At 38.6% G+C, this 17673-nt stretch overlaps 1 long non-coding RNA gene across 3 annotated transcripts in view; it reads right to left on the bottom strand.

Annotated features, from left to right (window-relative positions):
- Window positions 1–17673, bottom strand: part of LOC148225265 (uncharacterized) — a 192845-nt gene that overhangs the window by 127368 nt on the left and 47804 nt on the right. For 2 of the 3 annotated variants that reach the window (XR_015805046.1, XR_015805049.1), the window contains exons 6-9: window positions 12513–12604; window positions 11364–11533; window positions 10460–10500; window positions 9506–9607 (exon numbers count right to left, since the gene is read on the bottom strand). This is a non-coding gene — a long non-coding RNA (uncharacterized LOC148225265). Of the gene's footprint in view, window positions 1–6079; window positions 6277–9505; window positions 9608–10459; window positions 10501–11363; window positions 11534–12512; window positions 12605–17673 lie in introns of all 3 variants that reach the window. The other variant, XR_015805048.1, reaches the window with a different exon arrangement.

Here is a 17673-nt window from a genome sequence, read left to right as displayed (position 1 = left end):
ATTCTCATATATATTTAATTTCTTAAAAAAAAAAATTAAATCCTGAATCAAATACAAGCTTTTTCAGCTGTGGAATTACCTCCAAGAATTAAGCTGGTTTGGAATAAGGCCATTCTTTTAGCAAATTAGTAAAGAACATGGAATAAATTCAAACTACAGGCCAATCTGAACTCATCTCCCTGTATAGAAAATGCATTGCTCTATTTACATCCCAATTCAAATAAATAAGTATAAGGGAGAAATTTACTTCATTTTTATGATATAATATGCTAATATCATTACAGTAGATTTTTGAGAGATTTCAATAAGTTTTGCTTAACTTAAAAGAGACACTTAAAACTTCCTACACAACTTCCATAGAGCTTCTCTTGCAATTTGCTCTTGATGAATTATCTTAGATAAATAGAGGTTCATTTATCCATACAGTCTTTTGCAGATTATACATGTAGACTACATGTCCTCTGTGCCAGGTATATATTGCCTCCAGTACAGAAGCCCCATGTCTATGTTAAATCTATGTTAGTGCAGCACCACCCTCCAGCTATGTCCCTCTAGTTCTTAGCACAGTGTTAACAACATTTAGGATTGTTCTCTTTCATTAATTCTTTCGTTTTCACTCTCTGCAGCTTCATGTGTCTTTCCCAGGGTCACTGAAATAGAAAGCCATTCTTCTGCCTCTTGACTTCTCTACCAAACCACATGGAGAACACTAAACCTGCGGGCACCTTCTCTCACGTTCTTCAGTTTGGACAGACCATGTGTTCTTTTCCACGTTTTTGTTTTGTTTTTTTAGAACCCCCAGACCAGTAGCATTATGAGATGGCATACTCCCTTAAACTATAATTATGTTTGATTTTTGAACAGTCAGATGAATTATCTTCCCCACAATAGTATTGGTAGACCTTTCTTTTAGAGTTTAGAGTTTATCTTGCTTTATTTATTCATTGAAGTATTTTCCCTGTTCATCTCTCTAGTGCTCACTGTACACTGTCTTAGATGTAGAAAGGGGTTTTTTCACCCTCATTTAAAAGAACCTGTGAGTAGTATCTTTTTTTGTTTGTTTGTTCAGTCTACTTCTCTGCATGTAGTAACTAAATTTCCTGCTTTTGCTTCATCGTTCTTTACAATTCCCTGACTCCTCTTTTCATCTTGCTGTCATATACTGTTTGATTTTCAATCTTCAGATACTCCTTTTCTGTGATACCATTCCCCGTCCCAGATGGCCAAAAATATGTTCATTTATGATAACTTTGTTGCTTTGTTTTCCTTTTTCTTACCTTCAAAAACTTTCTAGTACCATTCTCTTTGTTTTCAGGGTGAAACATGACTAGAAATAATATCCTTACCTAACTTCCAGGGTCTTTAGATTTCCCTCTACACAAAGATCATAAATCTTCTTAGTCAACCAAAATACAGTAATTTAACTTTTCTGGGATCTTGTTTAAAGAGTGTGTCATGATCAGATTTTCCTGTCTTCCTCCCCCTCTACAGAGGTTTCATTTTTCCCTCTCCTCTTTGTCATTCATAAGTCAAATATTAGTTTAAGATATGGCTTGAGAGGGTGTGCAGGAACCACCAGGAACTGCCTATAGTATGCAAGAGGGATTCTGGAGGACATTTGGGAAGGTGACTGTGTCACAGCTTTTGCTGTAATGCAGGCAGCTAACCAGCCATTCTAAGTGTTAAAAGGGGTCATGGCACACATGAGTAATGGATATCTGATCTCCAGTCACAGGACATATCAGCTGTAAACAGGGGATTTTGACATAGTGAAGGGAAATAAATCTAAACAGAGGAAGCATATCTTCATTTACTGGATGGAATCCCACAGTATCTCAGTAAACAATTGCGGCACATGTTAACATGAAAACTTAACCAGATAACATTTTAAAAGCAGAACATTAAAAGGAAGGCCTGGATAAGAAAAGCTAAATGCTTCCATAATAAATGTGCATAAACCCAAGGTGGGGACATACAAACTAGCCTAAAAGGGGCCTCCAAGATGTGGTCCTGTGGGAGATGAATGAACTCTACTAAATTAAGAGGTAGCAGCTTTCCTCGCTTCACTTCAGGTCTTGCCATAAAGCACTGTGTAAATACCAGACACAGTCAGTTGTAGCTTCTCTCATTCCTTTGCTAATTGATAATTCCGTTGCTCTGGCTCTACTTTGGGAGAACAGTTATCTGCAAAAACTGTTTATCAAGCACATTTCCCCCTGACACTACCCTGCAACCTGAACCTTAGCCAGCCTGCAGTACCCCAGGCAGTTCCCAGCAGGATAGTGTATGACAGGGACCGTATGAATGGACAGCAAGATGAGATAGCCCTAGCTGGTTGCAGAAGAGTTCCCCTGCACAGATAAAAAAATATTTACTATGTCACTTTCATGAAAAGAGGGCAAAATCTAAACTACCTCATCTATTAACACAGAGTAGCCTGCAATAGCCTGCCATCACAAAGAAGCTATTATCTCCTCATCTTTTTCTAAAATCATTACTGATTTTGGTCCCCCTAGTTACCCTACAATGGTAGGAGATCAGGAAAACTAGGAGTATTGATTGGAAACAACTGCCTGACATTTCCTCCATTCAGACGAGCTATTCTTTTCTTGTGCTATCTGGTTAAATCAGAAAGCCTTATACCAAAAACACTCTTGCACATGGTGTGGGCCATTTTGAGGCCCTGTGCAATACAAACGATGAAGGGAACAGGACAAATAATGGAAAACAAACATTTCCATGAATCCAGCCTCTCATTTTGATTCGGTTTTTTGTTGCCTTTTCCACACTCCTTCACATGTATGAGTTTGCATTTGCATAAATGCTGAGAATAAGGGTCCATACAAATACTCATTCATATGCAAACAAGGGTATTAACTCCTGTTCCAGAAGTGTTTGCCCTCTGTTTACAAGGCTTCAGTAGCAAGATCACACAGCAGAAAAATATCATGAATTCCAGCTGGTCAGTGATATCCCACCAATAATGTGCACTAGCCCAGAGACAATAAAAAGGAAACAAAAACACAATGATGTTCACAGTGCCTTGATACAACTAGGTAGTGAGACTAAATATGCACAATCAGACTCTGCACAAACCATGCTTATAAAAACACTGCATTTCCTGATAAGCTGGCCGTTTCATAAAGACAGACTCACGTCTACCACAGTGGAGAATGCCTGAGCACCTAGCTCTGCTTTCTGCTGCCACACAGGCAGGCAGATTTTGGCTTCGGGGTTTTGTCATTTGTTTCATCCTGATGCTCAAGAGCCCAGAAAGAAAGGAGAAACTCCCCAAGGGGTGGTTGGGATGTTCACTTGGGAATGGAAGCAGCCGCATTTAAGTGACTGGCACCAATGTCTATAAAACAAGTATTCGAACTCATTTTTCTATGCTCCTGATAAATTAGCTCATTGATCTCTTCTGTTGCTGATAGCTCTCTGTCACACTCAGCTATTGAAACTGTTAAACTTCTTCCCTCCTTCCTTACTCTCCCTTTGTCCAGAAGTGGATTGAGTGCACTTATCCTAGATGCACAGAGTTTAGGATCTAGCTCTGCTTCTAAACCCGACTCCTGGCTTTCTGATGGGTGTTGAGCATTGCTCTTTTCTTCTGAAGTGAGGACTTACAAACACAGGGCTATGTGGTACACAGGGACCCCATCCCTTCTTCCTCAGTTGCTCAGATCTCCCACTCTGGCAGGTATTGTTTTCGGGATGTATCAGCACTTTTGTCAGTAGTTTTGGTTGGAAAAAAAACTCATTTTATCTAACCATCCACATTCTTCAAGAGCAAAAGACCAAATCTGAAGTATGAGATATTCAACCCCCCACAACAAAAATGAGAAACTTTGAATGCAAAACGTTAATTGTTACGGAAATTAATCATAAACTGTGAAGACAAAACATTGTTCTAAAACTTTTTCCCAGTTAATATTTTACTTGTAATAATTCTACAAGTGATTTCAAATGTGCCTTTCCTGGTTTCACTTTCATCTTTGAGAAATGTTCTGAGAAAAGTGATTTTATTAGATAACAGGAAATTTTTGAACCATCCTAAATAAAATTATTTTCAAAGAAGCAAAGAAATACTGGATCACATCTTGGCATCATTTATGACAGTGTAAACATATTGACAAAGATTTTACTACCAAAATTTATATTTTGCATCTGTTGTCTACAAAAAAAAAAAGGGAGAAAAACAAAAGAAAACAAAAGAAAATCACAATATGATAAAAATTACAGCTAAGTTTTTAAAAATCTCTTTACAAGAAAGGCTCCATTTAGAAACCAGGAGTCCACACCTGGGATAGTGACCAGGCTGCACCTGCACCTCCCAGGAGCTCTGGCAGCCATGAGCCTGCTCCTCCACTGGTGTCAGAGTGCCAGGAAAAGTTCCCAACACATCTGAAAATAGCCCAGGGAATGACTGCAATTTATAACAAAAATGATAGGACGCACATTCTTGCAGGGACCAATGGTCAATCTAACTGAAAAGAGGAAATTAAAGTAATGAGCATTCAGAACATGGTTGCAAAGGAAAACCATTTTGGTAATGCATTCCAAAACGTACTGAGTTTTCTTCATAAAGTTGAGTGAGTTCCTCTGATCAAATCAGTAGTTTTAGAGTTTTAAAAATTAACTATTTTTTACTTTCCTCATAAGACTTTCTGTTTGCTGGAAATTGTTAAATAAACCAAATTTATTATCATTTTTTTTTCTCATTTTCAACAGATTTGCAAGAGGCTACAGCAAGGAGCAGAAAGCACACAAGTCTTCTATTCTGGTATGCATTTTGAGAGAGACTTGTTTTTCACTCTCTTAATTTACAGTTTGTATTTGTATGGAGTATAAGCTGTGTGAGGAAAGCAATTGATTTACAAAACAGACTACATGCAGCACATACAAACTGACTCCTCTTATCAAATAGGAAGGACTTTCTCAATGCAACAGCTTGGTGCAGAAGAGCATGCTGAGCTGAAAAGCAAATACAGCTATCTGATTAATTGATTCTGACCTCATAAATATTATACTTTGGGGGCTCTAATGGAACTTCCTGAGGGTAAATTGCATGGTTCACCTCATTCATTTATATCTCTGGCTGACAGATGTACATTATGAAATGTCACTGAATATGCTGGCAATAAATGAGGTATAACATTAGCATCTTGGTTCTGTTTTCCTGAAGGAACACTTTTGTTAAATGAATCCCACACCAGTAAAAATATTATTCTCCGCTATGTACACTTCTTTCTATTTTAATCAGTCTCACAGAAATATATACAGGCCTTCCAAAAACACAGAGCCCCAGTAAATTAACAAAACAAGCTGCTCTTTTGTTGTGCATGTTTCCATTGTGAAGCTATATTGTTGGAGAATATTAGGCTGTGACAAGCATTTGATAGTGTAGTAGTTGCACTAATGTTATGGTTATTATCTTTACAACCGCACAGTGAAACACAGTTAATTAAAATACAGTGAAGAAATTGCTCCCTTCTCCTGCCCACACATAAATGAGATGATAAATCTGTTGTTGTAGTCAGCATATAGGGTCCCTTGACCTCTCTGCATGTTTTTAGGCATTATTCTATTTTATTTCATTTTTTATTTCGTTGCCATTTGAGACTGATAAAACTGTACATAAAGGGCTTGGGAATAATGGCAAATAACCATGACATGTGCAGCTTAATGAAATTATATACTGTGGTGCGTTGCAATAAAATTCAGAGGAATATGTGCCCCACTACTGTAAGGCGTGCAAATTCCAATAAACCATTAATCCTTGCCATGAGCAGGCCATGACTGCAAAGGTAACTTTGCCAAGGAATAGGGGGAGGGGAAAGAGAGAGGAGGAGGGAAGAAGAACAGAGCTGCTGGAAAGTGTGGTAGTTAGAGGAAATGAACCACCCCTTTGGGATTAAACCTACTTCCAACTATCCCCTTTCCTCCCACTGCTAAGGCATAGTTGTTATAAAGGACAGCACTGGAAAAACATGTAATTTTTCTCTCACTAGTCGCCGTCAGCTATTGCAGGCTTAGGAGCCCAAGTGATGCTGAAAGATATTTCATCTTGTCGTGTTACCTCCAGGACAGATTCTGAAGAGCTGCACGGGGCTGCCTGCTGCATCTCAGCCCCCACTGGTACCTGCCGGCCACAGACATGTTCCCCTCTAACAAATCTTTCTCAGCAAGCTCCAAACCTCTCTCTTCAGTTTTTCAGAAAGGGAGTGAAGGAGGGAGGCCAATAGGGTTGGGAAAATTGACCATTACCAGGATTTTCTGTGAACAGAAACGGAAAATAAGTGACAGAATTTGTGCCTGCTCTGCTACTACATCTGTGCATTTATTGATTTACTCTCCAGCACAGATATAGGTGGACTGTAAAGGGGCTGCACAAGACACCTCTGCATAAAACCACAGAGGTCAGCTGTCATCAGTAATTTTTTGACTGAGTTTATGCTTTCAAAAAGGCTAGAAAAACATGTTAGATGCAAAGAACACCATCTAGCACTAACAGCAGGAACACAAGGCATGGTTTTTGCAACATCACCTCTGATGTACACTGTGAAGGGTTCTGGGAGCTGCCAGGCTCTGCAATTGGGCTCAAGGTGGCTGCAAGGGGGGAGCAGTGTCCTTGGCAGACAAGGATACCTGGGCTCCAGGAACATGTTTGCTATGAGAACAGCTCCTCTTTGCTCCACTGAAGTGGAGCTTAGTCAAAGTCATGAGTCAGGCCTCATCAGAATCATACAGATTTTTTTTTTAATTTTTTTTTTTTAGTTTTTTTTTTAGTTTTCATTTTGTTGTGCTTTGGATTTTTTATTTTGCTTGTAATTTAAAATAAAGCAGCATGGATGAGGGGAAGCAAGTTGTAAATTCTGTGACACTGCCTTCCTGTTCAGACTTTATATTTCTCATCTCTATTCTGCTAACAGACTGCTTTGTGACTCCTAGTTGCAATGTTTGCGTGTTAGGATGTTTGCTGGCATACTTGTCTATTAAAACAGGAGTGGAGATATGTTAAAGATCAGTAAATAGGATTCCTACCCCAGAAAATCTTTAGAAGGTGTATATGCTTAGATGTAGGCAATTATATATTTATACATAAAAAAACCAGAATGACAAATAGGAAGTATAATTATGATTATATTGGATTTATTTCCTGTTTACAATTTTCTACCATTTAAGAATACTTGTCTCTTCTGCTTCTTTCACACAATTGGAAAAAAAAACCACAGAGGAAACAAAAAGTAAAACAAATATGCGTGCTTTACCAATTTCTGCCTAAATACCAGCACACACCCCCACCTTGACTGATAATTAATCTGGAAAAAACAAGGGAACTACCCCAAACTGCCTCATACCAGGGGACATTATCCCATGCATGATTTCCTGGCTGATAAACCACGGTCCAAATTACACAGTACCCAGGGCCATAAGCCTAAACTTGCCAAGGCATTGTGCTGGTCAGCTCTGAGGCTGCTCAGTGCCTCCCACTTAGAGAGTTTTGCCCTGCTCCAAAGTGTTGTACACTGTCAGGCTATGAATATGGCACCAAGCTGGACAATTATCATCCAGTCCAGCAGGGAGCACTCAGGTGAACCAGGTACGTGCCACTAACCCTGTCTTAACCGTGGCGTGAAAAGCAGATCACTAACAGCAGAGGAGTCTGCTTCAAAAATATTATCCATATCACACTTGTACTTAATGTACAGTGTCTAGACATTATTGACTGCGTGTACAGATCACCCTCCCAGGGACAGCTCTCTGAGACCTGAAGCTGTGCTGCTATAATTAAAGCCTTTTGGAAGTCACTTGCTTTTGCACTTATGGTTTTTCTGAGCAGCCTTGCAAGCGAGGCAGCTACATGCACTTCCCTAACATAACAGGTGGAAGATGAGGAGAGGGAGAGCTATATTTATACAACTGTGACCAAATTTACCTGCTTTATAAGGCATTGTGGCTGATAAAAATAATGTTCTATCTAATTCATCTACACAGAGCATAATTTCTTATTTTCTTAAAATTTCCAGTATACTGGTTTATAATTTTGATCCCTAAACATCAACAGCAACCTTTAAGACAAGGATATATCAGTACTTTTTATTTTCACCTCTCAGACCAGGTTTGCACTATACAGACAAGCAGAGGTTTTTAACTCTAAAGCTTAATTTTTCTTACTAATTTGGTGTTTTATTTTCACCACAAACCACACTTCTATAAATGGCCCAGCCAAAACATCATTGATTTTGCCTCCAGCAGCCCACCCAGCTCTAAAGGTGTAACAGCCAAGGACCCACTGAGCTGCCTTAATGCCCCAGATTTTTCATCTTCTCTTTGGTTCGCTCAGAAATCAACTGGTTGTTGTCTCAGAAAGCAAGTCAAGCCATGCAATAGTGAGTGCATATTGTGGCACAGGAACAGCCTGACACATGGTATTTGTTTGGCCAGCAGTGCTTTAGGAGCTCAGAGCCAACAGTGTTATCCAGCTCTCAGTATTGTTACTGGGCAGCCCAGCAGACACATCATTCAAAGGCTTCCTTATTCTCAAAGGACATTTCTATTAAAAATTATTTTAAAAAGAAATTAAAATCCCCAGTTTGCTCTTTACTTTTAAAAGACCTGAAATGCATCGCAGTGTTCTTCCTTTTAGAGCTAGTACCCATACTCTTCTGTTACCCATTCCTCTTTTCATGCTAAGGATCAAAAAGAGGCACTGTCAAGGGTATTTGCAGCACAATCTCTCTCTACTATTTGTGATTCTAGAGCTTCCCAGATAAGGTCAGAACAGAATAACATCTGGCCAGCTCAACATGAATATCTTTGGAGGGAAGGTCAAGGAGAGCAGAAAAAATATGAGACCAAATATATGCCAGAGGATGAGAAGGAGAAAACAAAAGGAGCTCAAGAATCTAAGCTGTCAGTCTTAAATGCTCAGCAATAATGCTAGCAGTGGTCCCCCCAGAAGACACAAAGTACCATAACCTGGAAACTGGTAATATGTGCAGAGTTTTGTTTAAAATTAGTCTAGGTATCCATGATGAAGAAACAGAGCCTTTCTGAGATGGTGGAGGAGTGAGCATTTGGCAGACACCAGTCAGCAGTCTACACTTGGAGTACCAGAGATTGGCTATGCAAAGCTAACTTACAGGAATACAGTAAAATTAATAAAAAGCAATTTACATTTTTTACATGGAAGGACAATTTATTTCCCCTCTCTGACCTTCCAATACCCCTTGAAGAAGTAAACTGTGGCATTCCTCCAAACCACTAACCTTTCCCAAATGAAACCACCTTATCTAGCATCAAAATTTTTTTCAATCGTAGGCCATGGTGAGGGATTGGGGGAACTACAGCAAAAGCAAGACAACAAGCATTAAAACTTCTCTATAATGCTGACCATGAGGTCTAACTCTCCAAAGAGAAGTAAATGAATTCTGCTCAAGCATCTGTGAGCAAGTTAGCTTGGGTTTAAGCTAGCGAAGATCATATATACTGAAATACTTACTCAAAATTAGCCACAGCAATTTTCACTTTGTGTCATGGCCAGCAGAACTGATCCAACTGTTGCTTTTTCCCCTCTGGCCTAGTACAAATGTCATCTTCCTAACTGCAAGAAGATACAGAGAAGAAGACAAATACATACATACATATATATATATATATATATATATATATAAAACCTATGAAGCATGAAATTTTGTTAACTCCTCATGAGGCTACATATTTTCCCATTGCCTGGGTCAGCATATGTGATGCATTTTTTTTGAGTTATACAGACAGATAGATAGATACGTGTGTGTGTATACATATATATATATACACATATATATACATATGCATATATATATATATATAAAAAACACACACAACAGTACGTTACATATATCTCTCTCCATAAATCTTCAGTGGAATATAATGCCACAGAGTTTATGACAAGCTATTTTCCTGATCCATTATTAAGCTTACTAGCTTGAGCTCTGTCCCAGTTTTTATGCTGCCTTCCGACTCAAAACCTGACGGGGAGCTTACAGAAAAGCTAAACGCAGCTGGGTAGAAGCTGGGTCAGCTTTGGAAGGCAAACCAGGAATCAGCCACACAGGAACTGCTGCCACGGACCCAAAGTCAGGGGTTTGGGTCATCTTTGGTAACAGCTTGGGATATATTGAAGGAGTTGCTGGAAGCAGGACATAGTGAAGATATTTGTTCCCAAAGCACAGAAAAAGAAAGAAGAGGACCATCATGCCCTCCATACGTGCCAAGATTGGGAGAGAAGGTCACACCACAAGGTAAGCCCAAGAGCTGATGGAAATGAACTCAGTTGTTTGTTTGGAAGTCATGCATATAGGTGCCTGGGCAAGTTGCAAGACAAGCAAGTCCACTTGCTTTCTGAAGCACAAGCCTAAATAGCCAAAAAAAGTATTGGCTCTAATAGTAAAGAAAGAGAATGGAGAAAACTCACAAACACTGCTCATCTTCTCAGAGACAGGAGCCAGCTTTCCACTTCTCCGTAAGTAGAAAAGTACCAAAGGAGGAATGAAAAAAAAAAAAAAGTCAGATCCTTCCTTTGAACTCCTCATTTCAATTTATGTATCCTATCTGCCAGGGAATTAAAAGGAGAGAGGCAAATACTGGAGATTTGCATAAGTTACACTGAAGCAGAGATGCATGCTGGTCTTCAGAGTAGCAACCTTCAACGTGGCTTCTTCTTCCTTCCCGGCTCACTTTAATTTTTTTTCCTTTAATCGTTTTTTTCCCTTTAATGATTCTCTTCTCTCCTGCCTCTCTGCAGAGTTGCACGGAAAAATGCTGCCATCCAGTGGCATTCCCAAAAAGAATTCCAGAGACTGGGAGTTGTGAGGGTCTGGAGAACAAGACCCCCCCCAATTTATCCTCCCAGAGCAGAGAGGAGCAGCAAAGGGGGCTCAGGAGATGCAGGTTTAAGACTTGCTGGCACTCTGACTTTCACTGCCAGCCATGATTATCTCGAATCAAAGATGAGACGACTCTAAGGATCCTGCAAAGCACATTGATTATTCCTTACTGAATCCACTTCGCTTACAGGCAAATGGACTTTCTGCAGCTGATGCATTTGAAAAACCCTGATTTTATTTCCCTAGAATGATCTAAACAGAACTGTATAGAAAATTGACTAAAAATTCAAATATCTAATTTTATAAATGTAATTAGAAAGAAAAATTATTTTAATGAAAAATATTTCCTTTTCTATTCTTTAGAATTATTTTCCAAGCACCCAAAAATTACAAATTTTTCAGTCTAAAAGATATGCAGTCTGTTCACATGTTATAGAAGACTGATTCTTTTTTTTTTTCTCTAGGAACATTTAACATTATTCATTAACTTACTCAAAGACAAATGTCCACAGTCTATGAATTATATTTTGAGTTATCTAGGTTTTCACAATCCATTAAGGCTTTGGAGACCTTTCCATCACTTCTTTAAAAGCTTGAAAATATCTGTTCCATGTCAAGTAACTGTGTCTAAACATGCAGTTCCATAACCAATGTTTCTGTCTCTGGAATGGGAAGAGCAAAATCAATCCTTTTAAACAAGCACATACACTTGCAGAGAAGGTCAGCAATATTCGAATTTTAGGAAAAAAAGGTGGTTGTTTATTTATCTTGGAGTAAATGATTTTGCATAACACCACCACTCAAAAACATATGTGCAAGACGAATGCACCAAGTTTATGAAAATTTAGCATGTCTGTGGGCCTTTGTTTTGGCTGTGCCTTTAGCAGTAAATGCTCGTATAGCACATCTGGGTTGTGTCTGCAGCTTGAGTTTTTGCTGCCTTCTTGCTCCATGAATCTCCTCCACCAGAAATTCCAAGCTTGGCATGAACTGCGCTTTGTCATTCAAGACAGGGTTTTAAATTTAAACATCTGCTTCCAGAGACAGGCACAGCTCTCTCTCTCCCTGCTCTCTGCCCCCATGGTGTGAATTCGGAACACTTTCCATGGCACTCCCAGAGGCCAGTGCTCCCCAATGTCCAGCACCCAACATCCTGCTCCTGGGTTGTCTTCCATGGAACAGGTGACCATCCCTTTTCTCCTTCCTTTGGGACACAGAATCCATCAGGGATAAAACCAGGGGGATTTATTTTGTTTACAATTAATTAGTTATATCCATTTTCTCCATTTGGCAAAGTCTTCTCACATGTTCAAATTTTCAGTCTCTTTACAGACTGAGCACATAACTGCCCACTGCAGCCCCCATCCTACACTCGTGAACAGCCTCACCAAAGGAAGCTAAAGCCTGAGTGGATGGTGCACACAATTCTCCAGTGTGGGTGGATGGAGTCAGACTGGGAGGCTGGCTGGGCTTCTGTTAGACTGTCAGCTACGGGGTAAAGCACCAATTCTAGGCTTCCATGCCATGTCCAGATTCCACCTTTTATACCATACTGAAGCCCAAATGCTCCAGTGAACTACAGAAAAGACATTTACCTCCACATCTATCTGTGAAAGAAAGCTAAGATAGAAAACTACTTGCCTCAGTGTAAATATGCACCTTGGTTTCTGCTTCGTGTACTTCATTCCCAGTATAAACCATTTCCAGTAATCCCATTAAATTAAATGGCAAGCCTGCATGTAAATTCAAGAAATTTTTTATTACTGAAGCCTCAATTTTCCATTCATGCAAAGCCTATATAAATACTTTCATCTTAAATCAACCAAATCATCAACTGAAAAGCTCAGCCTTAAAAGCAAAGTCAATATATCTACATACTGGACCTACAGGGACATGCTCACAATATGTGGTAAAGGAAAGTGTATACAGGATAGATAATGGAAGGAAATGGGGTTAAATCTACTGCTGACCACTCCCTATGCATCTTTGTTCAAATATCTCTCTGCTATTTTCCCCTCAAAAACTATTTTCCACCCTTGTCAACAGTTGGCTCCCCACTGGCTAGATATTTAGCAAAATCCTTTATCACTCCTGTTTACTGGGTGTCTATTCTTTGATTAGATATGACTTTACACTTCCCAGAGGTGATGCTCTGGTATGTTTTAAAAGGATGAAGAATTATCAAAATATGAGAAGACTGTCCTTTGGGCCTATCCAAAGCCATTAAAATCTAGCACTGTTCAAGAAAAGAGAGATTCATATTCCACAAGAGACTTTTTGCCCCCTATTTTTTACACATCCCTTTACTCATGCGTGTTGCATGAGCCAGTTTTTGCTAATTTTGCAAGAGTGGAGACCCAGATTGTTAAAACATTCTGTTTACTGGCCTGTAAAAGGTCATCTCTTTCAATGGCTGTCATTAAGCCCATTACTGCACAATTTAATCATAGATGCTTAGAGAAAACACTTGAAGCAAAATATCACAATCAACATGTCTAAGTGTATTACATAATAGATTAATAGAATGGAAGCTTCCAATTTCCCGTCAATATGACTGAGTAAATTATTTTCTTGAGCAGACTAATTACTATGAAATATCTCAACCAAAACCTCTCCTAAACTTCATCTATCAGTCATTTACTACATGCATGTCTGAAGAAATATGCACTTATCTGCTCCATTTAGAATAATGAGACTAATGAGTTTATAATTGTTCTTTACCAAAATCCTTTATAAAAAGTAATGAAGAAAATGTAAGTGTCACATCAAGTAAGTCGAAAAAGACACTCCCATGGGATAGCCTCTCTGTGGGAATTGCACTACCAGTAGTGGAAATCTCACATTTCGGGCACAGACACAGCCAGCAGAAGCAGCATTTTACAGTCTTTCTAACTGATGGAGTAAGAAAGGTGTGGACCCTCCCATTTCCAGGACATTTTTGCTGAACTATGCAGAAACATGCAAAGGCAAATCAGCGTGAGACTCAGAGCAAGCCTGACACCACCAAGTCATATCACACATGTGTGTACTCCTGCCACATTTAGCAGAGCATGTGCACACCACCAAAAGTGCCCTTGCTTGCTTCTCACTTTCAGTTCATAGCACTTCATCCCTCCAAACACTTTGCAAACACTAATGATTTAAAAAGAAATAAGTAAATAGAACTGGCATAACAGAATGAAGACCAAGTCTGGGGGAATGCTTTGTCCAGGGCTGCAAGCAATAAATCAATGCACTGCAAGATAATCATTTAGTCAAACTGAAGACTCAAAAAACACCTCACATTTATGACAGTACCACAGAGGAAACTGTGAATCCACCAACAGACACCCTTATATTTAAGAATGTTACTATCTTAGATACTTATTTCAAAATACTCATTAATAACCAACCCAAAAAATTGGATTCAACTGAAAGAAAAAGATTTTAAAATCTTGAACCTGAAGTCCTAATGGACCATTCCAAACAGTATTATTGGGCTGGGGATGCATTCCTTCTCAAGATATCAGATATCAGAGCAGAGATAGTAGAGCACGTAACAAATAGAAATAAATCAGGAACTGGAGCTAAAGTGAGACTGGTAGAATACACCAATGAGTTGTTATCACATACTGGTCCAGTTTATGGACTCTTTCCAAAGCACCCAGCCTTAATTTCTATTGAAAACAGATCATTTGGTCTGAGCAATACTATTGTTTTCCTATTATAAATTCCTTTCCCCTCATATTTATAAACTCTTTGCAGATGACTAAAAAAGAGATTTGAGATTCCACATTATAGGAACAGAAATTTACGAATTTTAAAAGAGGCAAAACTACATAAAGGAACTATGATATTTCTTTCCCTTGTCCTTGTGTTTTATACAGAATTAGAAAATTTCACTGCCTGTTGATAAGGTTACACTACAGAATGAGAATCCCTAAGGAATTACTATAAGAGATAGTACTTAATAAAAGTTCCTTTATTTGAAAACTTGCAACTAATACATCCCATGAGACATCAGCTCCACAGATTTAGTCATTTTTGGCTGACTCTGAGTCAATGCCTGACTAGTCTGAACATTAAATGGTGCAGCTTAAACTACCAGTAAATTTTTCAGCAGGACTGGCCAGAGGAAGGAAACTCCTTCCAACGACAAAGGTAGCACCTGCAGTAGGTTTTTGACCAGCCTCATGATGAAAGTATTCCAAGAAAAGATGTTGATTTGTTTTGGGCTTCTTTGGTAAGATGCCATTCTTTTCCAGATAAGAAAAGACCTCTTGTCTAAGGTAGTTATCAACACTGAAGCAGCCATAGATCTTGTAAAAATATTTTATTAATATGAATATTTTCCCATTAAAAATTTATCTAGATGAAAACTGCATGTTTTTTTTATAAGAACATGCCTACCCAACAAATTCAGGAATGAAACATGCCCATTTCTTACATTTAAACCACTGTGGAGATGTTTTGATTTAGATTATCAATTTTTACTCTTTCAAAAGTTAGATATTCCCATTATGGAGAAAAACCTACCTTATAGGATTATACAAATAGGGATTAATTTTAAATTGTAAGCAGAGATTTGATATGGTTAAAAAAAAACAATACTAAAAAAAGATGAAAAAATGATAGTCTACAGCTATCAATTCTAGTGCACAACTGCTTTATGATTGCTGTGCAGGAATGCTGGGAGTCTGTCTACAAACAATTCACATAGAAAAACATTCTAAAAATACCTTAATGTCTTTGCAATTTATTTCAAATGCCTTTATTACAAGGACTTTGGTTAACAGAATAGGATAAGTGCACAATTTGAAGACAAGTGCTATTATCAGAACATTACTGAAAGTGTCTCAACAACTGAATATAACAACAATAAGAAAAGACACAGAAACAGGATTTACAGTTCCCAGCCCTTACCTCCTACCCCTACATAAAGTCCTTGACTACTCTAGCTGAAGACACTGTGCCCCATTTGAGGAGCTTATCGCTTTGAATATTAAAGCAAAACCTTTTCTGAGTTTCTCAGCCTGTCCTTGTGAACTCAGCTAAGGTCAGCAAAAGCCAAAAACATGAAGGTCCCTTTTTTGCTGCAAGAACAGAAAATCACATGAGAAGAATAGCAACATGGGATAGTATATTCTTCAGGATTTCTCCATCTAAAACCCAGGTGACCAACTTTCCACGTTGCTGCTTTCAAAACCTTAGCCAAGCTCCATTGTAATGACAAATTCTGTCATGTTTAGAGTAATTAGAAATAATTAATGTCTGGTATCTATTATTTTTAAATGGAACAAATGGAAACAACGTTTAAACCAAAATAGGAACATACCCTAAATTGGCTTGAATGGTAGGGCTTTAGGTAAAATGATGCAGAGCTTTGCTAAACTCTGAGAATATAAGGAAGATACAGACAATCCTAAAAGTGGACAGAGATGTATTTAGCAACTTTATAAACTAATATTGCAATAAATAAAATAAGGAAGTCCCTTCACAAAAACCGTGGAACATACACCTTAGAGTCTAGATAAAAAATTCATTGTAAATATGAAAACTCCTCTTTTATCTCTAGCCAGTCATGTCTATCTCTGCGACAGTGAGCACAATAATCATGCTTTTGAAGTGTATTCATATTTTTATGCTTTTTATGAAGCCACCTGTATATCTGAATACTTAAGCATTGCTATAAACAAATAGTGACTATTATATCTTCTTTCTTATTATAGCTTCTCTGAGATTTTTCTACAATGTTGTTTCTTAAATTACTCACCATCTGAAGCTTAAAACAATTCAGTGCTACTTCAAAGCTGATGAAAAACAGGTGAAAATGCTCTTTGTAAGAACAGAGGATGAAAAAGCAATCCCAAATTTGTCAGCTGTGGATTTGATCCACATTTCAGAAATTTAAGGACACTGAAAAAAGTAAACTGTTACTCATATTCCCATAGACTGTTTAGTTAGGGGGAAAAAATGGTTTACTAGTGGCATAGGATAACCCACACCTGGGGATTCAAATTTGTCAAAGGCGCTGGTCAGGTGCTTTGGACAGCGATGGGAGTCCCAGTGATTGGAGTCTGCTGCAAGTGACATCTCCACCTGGGTCAGGTGAGACTGCCCAGACTGTGGTTCTGCAGATTCCTTCTATCCAGGTGCTCCGTGGCCTAGCTAACACCTCCAGTGCATGAATGATCCATTGCCATTGTCCCAAATTTCATAGAAAACACCCCCTACCCATCTTACCTACCTAAAAACTACTGTACTTCATCACTACTTCTGCAGCTGCAGAAACAGCTTCTACTGATTCACAAGCATCTTATAAATGCACTGTTTGGTCTGTTTTGCAGCAGGAACCACCTGGGAGTCACTGGGACACCCAGATTCTTCACTCAGAGTGTTAATAATTGCATTTAAGCAAAGAAACTGGCCAAAACACAGGAATAGCTACCTAGGGAAAATATTCAGGGAAGTCTGAAATGTCCACATGGAAAGCCCCAAATATTTGGTCAAATATTACTCCAAGTACAAATCAAATACTTAGCTGTGATGACATCTAGTAGTTCAGACAATGAGTAAGTTTCAAATCATCTTAGTGTCCCAGATCTATGCATTACCTCCTCAGGTAATGCAGGTTAGCACAGGTGGCTAACCAAGGAGTTCCAGGCTGTTAAAAGACTGAAGTGCAGGCATGCACACTGTTTGCAACCCTGTTACCTGGCTACAATTCTAATAGAGCAAACTTTATGGTTTTATTTATAACTCAAATCCCTTAGCCCTTGCAACAAAACAATCACCAGACAGCTACATTTAAAACCATTGCATG

This window comes from Sturnus vulgaris, chromosome 1 (assembly GCF_052056855.1).
Source record: "Sturnus vulgaris isolate bStuVul1 chromosome 1, bStuVul1.hap1, whole genome shotgun sequence".
Taxonomy (NCBI): domain Eukaryota; kingdom Metazoa; phylum Chordata; class Aves; order Passeriformes; family Sturnidae; genus Sturnus; species Sturnus vulgaris.
The sequence above is the reverse complement of the archived record's forward strand: the minus strand, read 5'-3'. Positions and strand labels throughout refer to the sequence as shown.